This window comes from Dermacentor andersoni, chromosome 4, assembly GCF_023375885.2.
Source record: "Dermacentor andersoni chromosome 4, qqDerAnde1_hic_scaffold, whole genome shotgun sequence".
In the NCBI taxonomy this organism is placed as follows: domain Eukaryota; kingdom Metazoa; phylum Arthropoda; class Arachnida; order Ixodida; family Ixodidae; genus Dermacentor; species Dermacentor andersoni.
Genome location: NC_092817.1, coordinates 180403394 through 180416094, shown reverse-complemented (window position 1 = coordinate 180416094; position 12701 = coordinate 180403394).

Here is a 12701-nt window from a genome sequence, read left to right as displayed (position 1 = left end):
TTGTTGGCGTTCCCTCAGAAAAAACAGTAAGAAAAAAAAAAAACTGGTGAGAACGGGCAAAATTTTGTTACAAAAAAACAATGATTAAGCACCTTATTTTCCTCGCCAAACAGCCCGCATGCAGTTTAGAGCTCAGGAGGCTCAAATGAATTCGTTACGAATGACACCTGCAACACCAGCTCGGAAAGACAGGCGCGCTGCAAGAACACCTTCGGCGACGAGCAGTCGTCTACGTTTTTGTGGACGCAAGCTACGTGACGAGCGGACTTCGGTTTACTTTCATTAACAATAACGCTCACCAGCAGGGCAACATACTATTGCCTACAACTTGTCGTTCACGCTTAATGGTCATGCCGTGCACCAGCTGCAAGTATCGCTAACCGCAAACTCATCTGTTCCGCTTAACCGTCGGGAGCTCTGCCTGAATGAAAACACGAAAAGGCTTGCCTTCTTGTTATGGCCAAGGCGAAGCACCGGCGCGGGATTCTGCTTTGCAGGCTTGTTGTCCAGAAAGTGCTCGGAGCAAACCTGCGTGTTACACATATTACGTTCGTAGGGCGCAAAGTTGAACGTGGCACCAAAATATACACAGATCGAATACTCACTCGTGCATTTTTACTGGGTTGGTAGTTCTTTCTATTCACTACAGCTATCCACCGGTGGCGCAGCTTGTCATTCTTCGTTGCGGATGGAAATCGGTGCAGGCTGAAAACACCGCACCGGCACGATTCCCTACTTGTATTGTGCTCTTCGCAAACAGCGCTAAGCAACCTGCTCCTTTCCGGCTGGTTATTTTGGCATCCAAACACGACGCAATGATGCCCAGATGACTTCTTGTACTTTGGATGCGCGTGAACGGGCACATTTCCGCACTTTGGAGTCCTAGAGCTGGCGCTTGCCATGTCTACAGGTCGCCGGCGAACACACTTTGGCAGCCCAGTACAATATGGCGCTGGTCGACCGGGCAATCCGGGTGCGAGAGTATGCGTTCGGTTAGTCTGGGTGCGAGGCTAGCGTATTCTGGTCTATATAGTGTATATATATGTCATAAGGTATACTGTCTTGTCCTGTGGATAGGTAACGGATACCATGCGCTGTTAACGGCAATTCTTTTTTAACAGTTCTTTGGATAATATCTCAAAAGAAGACCACACTCCAACAGTCTAGAAAAACGTGTTCCATCGTTTCTGGTTTCTTGCAAATCAAACAGCTAGCCCCCCATGGTAAATAGTCCCCTCTTTCTTCTAGGCATGTTTTCACAGGCATGTTTAAAAAAGAATGTTTTCACTCCCCCTGGTACAATCATTCGTTTCACACGTTTTAGCACATCTTTCCCTTGGCCTTCGCGGTACATTAATCGATATAATGGTTCTGGGAACATAATATCTATTAAATCCGAGCTTATCCGCTTACGACTGACTGTAGCCAAATATTCTATGGAAAAGTGGTGGTTTAAAAATCTAAATGCTACGACCACCTCACGCGAAAATTTACTCGTTGCGTAACACCCACCCTCCCTCATCGAGACAACAAAGTTAGGTAAGACATTGCTCAATCGGACTTGATAACTGTTTGCAAGAAAGGATTTGTCGTGTCTCGTAAGAACAAAAATCTGGAAATCAGTTGCTTTAAGTATAAATTTGGTAATGACAAGCCCCCCCTCACCCAACTTGCGAAACAAGTTCTTCTTGCTTGTTCTTTCATATTCAGACTGCCACACAAAAACAGCAAATACTCTATGGAATTTCTTGAAGTTGAATCAGGAACAGCTCAGGACTTGCATAAGATACCACAGCTTGCTCACCAGGAAGATTCTGCATATAGCCGCACATGCGAATATAGAGAGGTCACGTCCGGCCCACTTATCATTTTGAGCTTTTAATTCCTGCACTTTGCCATTCCATAAGTCTTTAGTGTCTCGATGTGTGCTAACGGTACACCAAGATAAATCCCAGGCGTGAGCTTCCACTGCATACCTTCAAAAACACGCGGCGTTGTTTGCCACCGGCCGTGCCACAAGCCGACACACTTATTCAGGTTTATATTGCTGTCCGTCATGTCACAAAGCTCACGCATAATTGTCATGGTAGCTCGAACACTCTCCTTATCATCACAGAAAACATCATCATCAGCGTAAGCTAATAAACGCACCTCACACCCTTCTAGGCTGAATCCTCGCACATCCGGAATATCAATAATTCTTTTACAGAGAGCCTCTAGATATATTGCGAACAAAAGCGGTGACAGGGGGCACCCCTGACGAACAGAGGAACGCACTTCAATCCTTTCAGTTAGCTTATGGTTGACAGTGAGGTTAGTTGTACAATTATTGTATGCCATTTTAACTCCCTCTGTTATCCGTGATCCAACACCGACATAACCAAGAATTGTAAACAGGAGATTACGACATACTCTGTCAAACGCCTTTTCTAGATCAATTTGTAACATAGCGACTTTCCTAAAATCTGCATCACAAGCTTCAAGAATGCTGCGAGCCACATGGATATTAGTAAATATAGACCTCCCTCTTATCCCGCAGGTCTGATGCGGTCCTACTAAAGCACCAATAACCCCTTGTAGTCTCCGCGCAAATATCTTCATTAAAACTTTATAATCTACTTTTGCCAGCGTAATTGGCCTGTAGCCCGTTACTTTGTTAAGTTTATTTGCGTCATCGCTTTTTGGTATCAAGACTGTATACTCCCTTTAAAGGACGGTGGCAAACGACCTTCTTGATACGCCTCCATAAAAACACGTTCTAATAAGATGGCTATCTTGGAGCAAAAGGCTTTGCAAAAAACTGCTGTTAGGCCATCAGGTCCTGGTGATTTTCCAGGGTTAAGGTCTTCAATGGCCATTTCGATCTCCTTTGCTGTGATATCTTCTGATAATCTATCTGTTGCTTCGGCGTCTAACCTAGGTAGAGTGGTTAGAAAATGGCTTTCATACCCAGCCTTGCTCGGTATTCTACACTTGAAGAGCTCTGTTGGAATCGCACCGCTGGCACGAGTTGTTGTAATCTCGGCGCTGACGCCCGTTGTTGCAAATGGGTCGCAAGCCCCAAGGGTAGCGTTGGCCTGGCGGCCTGGGGCACAACTGGAAGCATCCGAAGGTCGCGGCAAAGCATGAGTCGACTGGTAACAGAACAACTTGTTTATTCTAGCATCGCAAAACAGCGGGCGGTCAGGTCGACCGAAGTGGAGAGACGCGAGCGCACGTAACTCAACGGAAGAAATCGGAGCCTCTCTCGGCGTCCGGGAGCAGCTGCTCTTATACTCTCGGAGTCGAGGGGATGAAGGAACGCCTCGTCAGAGGCGCACGTGATGCGCGGCTCGGACAGGCTGAGAGACACGTTGGGACGAGGGTAGTGACGCATCCGCCGGGCCGGCGCCGGTCAGACCTCCTCGCTTCACACTTGGGGAGCTCCTCTCCCCGGCTGCCGCGCTTTGACAAGCGTGGGCACCAACATGCACACACACACACACGCACGCTTGAAGACACGTGGCATTGAAGCATGCCTGGACGCGCTGGGCGGAGAGGCGTATCGGCGGCGCTGAACGGGCCAAAATGTCCGCCGCTTTGAACGAAGCCCCGGCGTCCGTTGCATCCGCGGCGGCTATACCGCGCGTTGTAGGCGAAACGTAACAGACCGCCCCGCCGGGGGAAAGAGATCCCGATGGTCAGGGGACTGCATCCGCTGTCCGGAGGGATGTCGCTCGATGATGCTCATAACCGAAGTCGGGCGTCCTTCGGCATTTCTTGAGCGCAGCGCACAGAGAAGGCCTCGTTCTCTCGTTCAGGTTCACACAGGACACTGCAAAGTGACTTCGGGAGAGTTGACATTTTTGTTCTCGTTCCCGGCAAGCGTTAGAACTACGCCGAAACTCAATCGCTCAGTCAGCAAGCACGAAACAACCCTCACCAAGTCCTGCCAGGCTCTTTCCCCTTTTATACCACTGCCTAGTTCCTTACAGTAGTCTAGCAGCACTCAGAACCCGTCCACAAATAGGAAAATTGCCCTAGAAAGCACGTCATCACTTTGAAACACTAAACAAAAGCAATATGTTAAAAATCCTGCCTCAGGAAGAAAAACATCAGTAACAAACAACTCTGAGGCTGATTCCTACGTTAGGGGCTTCGACTTAAGCCATCGGCGTTACCGTTGAGACTCCCCTTTTTGTAACGCACCTCAAAGGAATATTGTTGCAAAGCGAGGCTCCAGCGCAGGAGGCGGCCATTTTTGGGAGAGATGGTCTGCAGCCATTGGAGAGGGCAGTGATCCGTCTCAATGATAAACCTCGAGCCGGCTAGATAGCATGACAATTTCTGAACAGCCCACACGAGACACGCACACTCTTTCTCGGTGGCGCTGTACGCCTGCTCACGACTGGTCAGCTTACGACTAGCACACAGGACGGGGTGTTCCACTTCTCCATTTCCCCGTTGGCACAGTACAACGCCCATGCCTCGCTCACTAGCATCGCACTGAACAACGAACCCTTTTGTGTAGTCTGGCGATCGTAGCACAGGCTGGCTTGTTAGGGCGCTCTTTAGGGCGCTAAAAGCTCTTTCCTTTGTCTCGTCCCATACGACTGTTTGGGGCTCTGTTTTTCTTAGAGCATCCGTCAGGGGAGCCGCGATATCAGAGTACCTGGGGATGTACCTCTGATAGTAGCCGGCGACACCTAAGAACGACCGAATATCGGTCTTCGTGCGCGGTTGCGGGAAGTCTCGCACAGCGGCCACCTTTATTTCAGAGGGGCGGCGACGACCCCGTCCAATCACGTGACCGATGTAGACAACCTCGGCCTGTGCTAACTGGCACTTGGGAGCCTTGACTGTCAAGCCCGCATCGCGCAGGCGGGTTAGCACTGCCCGCAAGTGGGCCATATGCTCAGGCCAGGATGCGGAGAATATCGCTACGTCGTCTAGATACGCTAAAGCGAATTCTTGCTGTCCCCGCAACACTTTATACATGAGGCTTGAAAAGCAGTATGGCGCGTTCTTCAAACCAAAACTCAACACTTTAGGACGGAATGTTCCCATTGGTGAAATGAACGCCGCATACCTACTAGCCTCTTCTGTAAGTGGAACCTGCCAATAACCCCTGACAAGACCTAGGGTGGAAATAAACTGAGCGCTACTAACTTTCTCAAGGCGCTCCTCGATGTTAGGGATCGGATAAATTTGATCCTTAGTGATGGAATTAAGCCTGCGGTAGTCGACGCAAGGACGAGGTTCCTTGCCCGGTACCTCAACTAAAATCAAAGGGGAGGTATAATCACTCTCACCCGCCTCAATAACTCCGAGCTGTAGCATTTTCTTTACCTCAGCCTCCATAATATCGCTCTGGCGGGGTGACACCCGGTACGCCTTGGATCGTACTGGCTCTGGGGAGGCAAGTTCTATGTCATGAGTAAGGACAGAAGTCCTACCAGGCCTCTCAGAGAACAGACCTTGAAACTCTTGTAAAAGCTGGTGTAGTTCGGTTTTCTGCTCAGGCGACAGCGATGCTTTACTGATTAAGTCACTAATGACTTGATCGGTGTCTTTCCTGTTCGTCACTGAGCCTAGTCCCGGAAGCTCGACCGGAAGCTCTTCGGGAACGTTTACCATCATGCACACCACTGCTTCCCGTTGTTTATAGGGTTTGAACAGATTACAGTGGTAAACTTGCTGTGCTTTCCGCTTTCCTGGCAGACTCACCACGTAGTTAACGTCCGACAGTTTTTGAACAATCCGTGCTGGGCCCTCCCACTGCACGTCGAGTTTGTTCTTTAGCGACGTGCGCAATATCATGACCTCATCGCCCACCTCAAAACGACGGGCCCTGGCTGTCTGATCATAATAAACCTTGGGCCTCTGCTGGGCCTTTGCCATTGCTTCACCTGACAACTCCTGGGCCCTTCTTAAGCGTTCGAGGAGCCTAAGCACGTACTCCGCCACGACTGGGTCGTCGCCCCGGCCTTCCCACGATTCTCGAAGCATGCGAAGCGGAGATCGCAGCGAGCGACCGTACACCAGCTCAGCTGGCGAAAACCCCGTAGCCGCATGCGGCGCGGTCCTTAATGCAAACATCACCCCAGGCAGACACAGCTCCCAGTCAGTTTGTTGTTCAAAACACAATGCTTTCAACACGCGCTTCATGACGGAGTGGAGCTTCTCAACGAAATTCGACTGTGGGTGGTACACTGAGCTGTGTAACAGCTTTACCTCGCACCTTTCGAGAAAGGCTGTCGTCAAAGCGCTCGTAAACACCGTGCCCTGATCTGACTGGATTTCCGCAGGAAAACCAACTCGCGCAAATATGGACAGTAGTGCATTGACTATCTCAACTGAGCTGAGTTCTTTATGCGGCACTGCTTCAGGGAACTTTGTCGCTGGGCAGATCACAGTCAAAATGTGTCTGTACCCCGTGGCTGTTACCGGCAGAGGTCCCACTGTATCAATAACGAGCCGTCTGAAAGGCTCCGTAATGATAGGTACCAACTTCAACGGCGCCCTCGATTTGTCCCCTGGTTTGCCCACCCGCTGACAGGTGTCACATGTCCTCACAAAGTGGTCTGCGTCCCGAAAACACCCTGGCCAATAGTACTCTTGCAAGATACGGTCCTTAATTTTCTTAACTCCTAGGTGTCCGGACCACGAACCCCCATGCGACAAGCGCAACAGATCCTGACGGTACCACTGAGGCGCGATCAGCTGATCGAACTCCACTCCCCTGCGGTCTAGATACTTTTGGTACAGGATCCCACCTCTTTCCACAAAACGAGCATTTTTCTTGGCGATACATTCCTTGATAATGCAGCGTACGTTTTCTAGGCTGCCATCCTTTTTTTGCTCGGCTATCAAAGCCGACCGGCTGACTTTTAGCAGGCTAATGAGTCCGTCTGACGTAGGCGCGATGAGCAAATCTGCAGATAGCTCTTCTAACTTTCCCGTGTCGGGCATTTCCTCTCCAGTATCTGGTGCCTTCAACGCTACAGGCTCAATATTATTCAGTTCGGACGTGCTCTGAATATCAGCTTGCTGCGCCTCTGATCCTTTCTCATTGTACGACAACGTTGGCCCCGCAACTACCGCCTTTGCAGCGAGCTCCCGAACCTTCGATCTGGTTAAGGCCTGAACGCTAGCCTCGCCAAACAAAAGCCCCTTTTCGCGCAGGAGGTGATCGGACCTGTTCGAAAATAGGTACGGGTACTGGGGGGGGGGGCAGCATAGATGACACTGCGGCCTCCGTCTCAAGTGCTCCGAAAGGTCCTTCAATAAGCACTTTTGCTACGGGCAGACACACGCTATGAGCTTCCACGGCTTGCTTGATCCATGCGCACTCGCCCGTGAACATATCGGGTTCTACGTAAGAGGGGTGAACTACATCCATCGTAGCTGCGGAATCGCGAAGCACTCGGCACCCTTTCCCGTTCACGAGGAGGTCTCGCATGTAAGGCTCGAGAAGCTTCATGTTCTCGTCAGTGCTGCATAATGACAAAAACACGACTTTTGTTTTCGTTTCTGGACACTGCGCCGAAAAGTGACCCGGCTTCTGGCACGTATAACACACGCGCGCTTGCCTCATCTCGAACCGCTTTCTGCGTTCGGCTTCGGCTGCCGCCGTCTCCTTACGTTCGGTCGGACTGCTTTCACTCGCATCCGCACTACGTGTGTTCCCCTTTGCTCTCATGGGCGTGAACTTCGGCCTCTCAAACTTGGAGCCAAATTCACCCTTTTGACCGTCCTTAGCTCCGCGAGCCCGACGTGTCACAAACTCCTCGGCTAGCTCAGCGGCTTTAGCCACCGTACTAACGTCTGGCCTATCCAAGACCCAGTACCGCTCGTTCTCAGGTAACCGACTATAAAACTGTTCCAGCCCGAAACACTGCAGAACTTTCTCGTGGTCACCAAACGCTTTCTCTTCTTTGAGCCACTCCTGCATGTTTGACATTAGCCTGTAGGCAAACTCTGTATATGACTCACTTCTGCCTTTCTCATTTTCCCGAAACTTCCGACGGAACGCCTCCGCTGACAGCCTGTACTTTTTTAGCAGACTCGATTTCACTTTGTCGAAATCCTCTGCCTCCTCTCTCTTCAAGCGAGCGACTACGTCGGCCGCCTCGCCGGGTAACAAAGTGAGCAAGCGCTGTGGCCACGTTTCCCGAGAGAACCCCTGCTTCTCGCACGTTCGCTCAAAGTTAACCAGGAACAAACCAATGTCCTCTCCAAGCTTAAACGGCCGCATCAAGTCAGTCATTTTGAACGATACTCGTTCTCCTGCACCGTGTGCCTGACTTCCATTACGAGCGCGTTCCATCTCTACCTCGAGACGCTTCATTTCCAAAGCGTGTTCGCGCTCTTCTTTTTCTTTCTGCTCTTTAAGTTCGCGCTCCTGTTTCTCTTTTTGCTCTCTAAGTTCGCGCTCCTGTCTCTCTTTTTGCTCTCTAAGTTCGCACTCCTGTCTCTTTTTTTGCTCTTTAAGTTCGCGCTCATGTCTTCTTGCCCTCTCCTAAAATGTCTCAAGGCATTCCGACAGCTCGTCATCCTCAGCTTCTAACTCCAGAATAGCCCTTAGCAGTTCTGGTTTTCTGAGTTTGTCTGAGACATCCAGACCCAACTCTCTTGCAAGCTCCAGCAATTTCGGTTTGCGCAACGACTTCAAATCCATGGCTGCTCTGAATGCTGCTTTCTCTACTGCCTACTATTTTCTTGCCGCAAACTAACCCGGCAGCAACGACAACCACAATTACCAGCTCTGTTTCTGACACTAACAAAAGCCTGGCAAAACTCAGAAGAAGAAAGTCTCGCACTCACCACACCTCGCAGCCAAGAATTCAGCGCAGTCGTTCCGCTGCAGGCAACCAGTCATCACACAGGGCTCGTTGCACTGCTCCCGGATGGTCGTTGTGCTGCTCAGCATACAGTCGACCGCATATCTTCGCTGCTGGCCTCCATTGTCGCGATCTCACCGCTACCAGCCAGTTGTTGGAATCGCACCGCTGGCACGAGTTGTTGTAATCTCGGCGCTGACGCCCGTTGTTGCAAATGGGTCGCAAGCCCCAAGGGTAGCGTTGGCCTGGCGGCCTGGGGCACAACTGGACGCATCCGAAGGTCGCGGCAAAGCATGAGTCGACTGGTAACAGAACAACTTGTTTATTCTAGCATCGCAAAAGAGCGGGCGGTCAGGTCGACCGAAGTGGAGAGACGGGAGAGTACGTAACTCAACGGAAGAAAACGGAGCCTCTCTCGGGGTCCTGGAGCAGCTGCTATTATACTCTCGGAGTCGAGGGGAAGAAGGAACGCCTCGTCATAGGCGTACGTGATGCGCGGCACGGACAGGCTGAAAGACACGTTGGGACGAGTGTAGTGACGCATCCGCCGGGCCGGCGCCGGTCAGACCTCCTCGCTTCACACTTGGGGAGCTCCTCTCCCCGGCTGCCGCGCTTTGACAAGCGTGGGCACCAACATGCACACACACACACACGCACACTTGAAGACACGTGGCATTGAAACATGCCTGGACGCGCTTGGCGGGGAGGCGTATCGGCAGCGCTGAACAGGCCAAAATGTCCGCCGCTTTGAACGAAGCCCCGGCGTCCGTTGCATCCGTGCCGGCTATACCGCGCGTTGTAGGCGAAACGTAACAGCTCCCTCTAATATTCCGTAAACGCATAATTGATTTCTTCGGCATCTCTAGATATTTTCTCTTTGTATTCAATCTCGACTATTTCGTTTCTCCTCGCATACTTTTTCTCAGTTCCCAAAGCACGCTTTTTTGGCATTTTATCAGCCAAGATCTTCCCATTCGTGCGCGAATAAGTGCGCCACGGTATTTTTCCGTGTCGATAGCCTCAATATTATTCTTTGTTTCCCCTATTTCTTCCATGAAGGTGCCTGGCGTTGCAGTTTCGGCGTCCCCCAATTTCTGAAGCATTTTCTAAGGTTATTTTCCGCTTGGCGCTCTTCAAAACTTATTTCTACTGCTCGCTCTATGGCATTCATTTTTACGACTTCTTTAAATCGCTCCCATCACTCAACCCATCCTTTTTCTCAGTCATTATTTGCTTTAGCAACTTCTGTGCGTACACTTTCTAGAAATTGGTCGTCCTTTATGAGTTTCGCGTTTAATTTCCATGTTTCCCATTTCATGTTTCGCGGTGATCTTTTTCCCTATCGTGACGGCTACTAAACAATGGTCGCTGAATGCTATGTTGAGCACCTTGTAATCATCACACATTGTGGCGATTTCTTGCAAAAGATAAGCTCTTTCTAACCTTGCATGGCTATTGCCTTGAAAATGAGTATAATGCCGATTATTGCCTCCTTTCGCGTAATGTGCAATGTCTTCCAACAGAGCTCTTCCAATGGCCCCCCTCAGAAAGACAACGCTCTTATTAGCCCAGTATCCATCACTCGAACGATCGTCCGAGCTCAAAACGCAATTGAAATCTCCTAACACTATCAAACATCTTTCTGTTTTCAGATACTGCGATATTTCTTGAAAGAAACTTAGCCGGTCATTCACTTTCGTTGGTGCGTACACACATAATATTCGGTATTTTATGTTGCGATATGCAAAATTGCACAGCACGAATCGACCACTCTGACAACTTATAACTCTTTCCGCAACTATACCCAAACCTTTCTTAATAAACATACAGCAACCGGCCTTTGTGCCAACAGCATGACTAACGCATACAGTATAGCGGTCACTAAACTGTGCAACCATACCATCAGTCTGACTCTCACTCTCTATTTTAGTCTCTCGCATCGCCAATATATCTAAATCTTCTTCCAACATTACGCGTCGGAGCTGACGCTGCCGCCGTCTCGCCCTGAGACCTCCAACGTTGAGGGTTCCCACGCGCAATGGAGCTAATGACACAGCCATTTCAAAGAGCAAGAGTAAAACAACAGTAAGGCCCCCAGCAAATAGCAACCCTCACCAACTGAGCGTCCCTGTCGGCACGACAGCTCCAACGGGCACCCGCGACGCCAGTCGCGTTGGTCACTGCGTCGCCTGCCCTTCTCGGGTGAGCGACGCTGACCGTTGCGCTGGGGCGGACTTCCCTTTCTTGGCCCGGGTCGACCGGACCACCATCCACTGCGGCTCCAGGCGCTGAACAATGTCAGCTGGCGTCTCCTCATCTGGAGCATCGCTTCGGTGCTGCTTGGGAGGCACGGCCAAAGCCACCTAGAAAAATATGTAAGGCCTCCGCACGCTGGTGTGACGTCACGCTAGTTGGATGGGCCGGACAGTTTGACGCCGTCGGCGTCTCCGCGCCTAGGTTCGTTGCGCTTGCAGGGTTTCTCTTTGCGCGTCGCGGATACCACTGCATGGGAAAATTAGTGCTGTCCTTAAAGTGACAGCAACCTATCAACGCATATGCTTCGGTTCCAAAGCAAGACACGTATATCTGACGGACGACTATCACGCGCACCCTCCGCGCGCATCACCCTGACCCACGTGTTGCGGCGGGGACACCCCCTCGCCTCCTCCCCCGCGCCGGCCTCTCCCGCTGGGACCGCTCCTTTCTTCTCCGTCTCCGCGTCGGCTGCTACAACACCGCCGCCCGAGCGCACAGACTGCGCGGAACTGGCAGCCCCGCATGTGCGGAATGCGGCGAGGATAAGACTCTCGCACATCTCCTGCTGCGTTCCCGTCGTTCGACGTTGAGCGCACCGCGCTCTGTACATCCTATCGTCGTGTGGGTCTACCCTGCAACACGGAGACAGAACTACTATTTCCCGCAGCCCACGCCTCCATCGCCAAGAGAGCGTTTGCTGCCCTTCTCGACTTTTGTGTCGAAACTCAACTGAGAGCGCGGCTATAAGCCCCGCATTGCTTCTTCTTTTTCAACCCTCTTACCTTTTTTTTCTTTCTTTTTTTTTCTCCGCTCTCTTTCATTCTCTCTTAATCTTTTCCTTCCCACTTCCCCTACCCTGTGCAGTGCTGTTGAGGTGTCCTCCTTTGAGAGACAGTTACGGCACTGCACTTCTCTCTTCCCTTCACCCTTATAATCACTACACACACACACACACGTATATCTGACGCAATAAATAAGGGGGAGCCGCTGGTTCACCGCAGTCAACACCACCATAGAAAGCAATATTCTTTCATACCTTCCTTAGATTACTTGATTGGCGACATTTTTTTGTTGCGTGTATCGCAACACGACCTGCCTTATTGTGCTTGTGATGTTTGGTCGGGACTAAGACAAGCAAACTGCATGCTGGTTAGTCAGTTTAACCTTAGATGGAAAGAAAGAAAGAAAGGAAAACTGCATATTGAAGACACAGAATACTTTATTCACAAATGATAAGAACTGCATTCAGAAACAAACGTTTTAAATCTTCCATATACAATTATCATTCTCACTCTTGCATTGCGTAACACAGTCCTCGCTAGACACACGAATATCGAGGTTCATGTCATTGTGAAAATTTTATCATTATAGGGTCACGCACAACTAATTGTCAAATAGAATAAGCTTCCGTCTTTGTTGTACCACTTCTTGTGGTTATTTTATTTCCACCCGCCTTGTTTGCAGGCCTTTTCGGTCTTCATAAAATACTGAGATAATGTTGAAAAGTAAGTCAAAAACGAGAGGCCTACTGTCAATTCTAAAGGAAAACATGCAATTAATGGATCGCGGTAGCATGGAGCGTTCGAATCATAAACAGGTAGCACAATGCACACAAACGCTAAC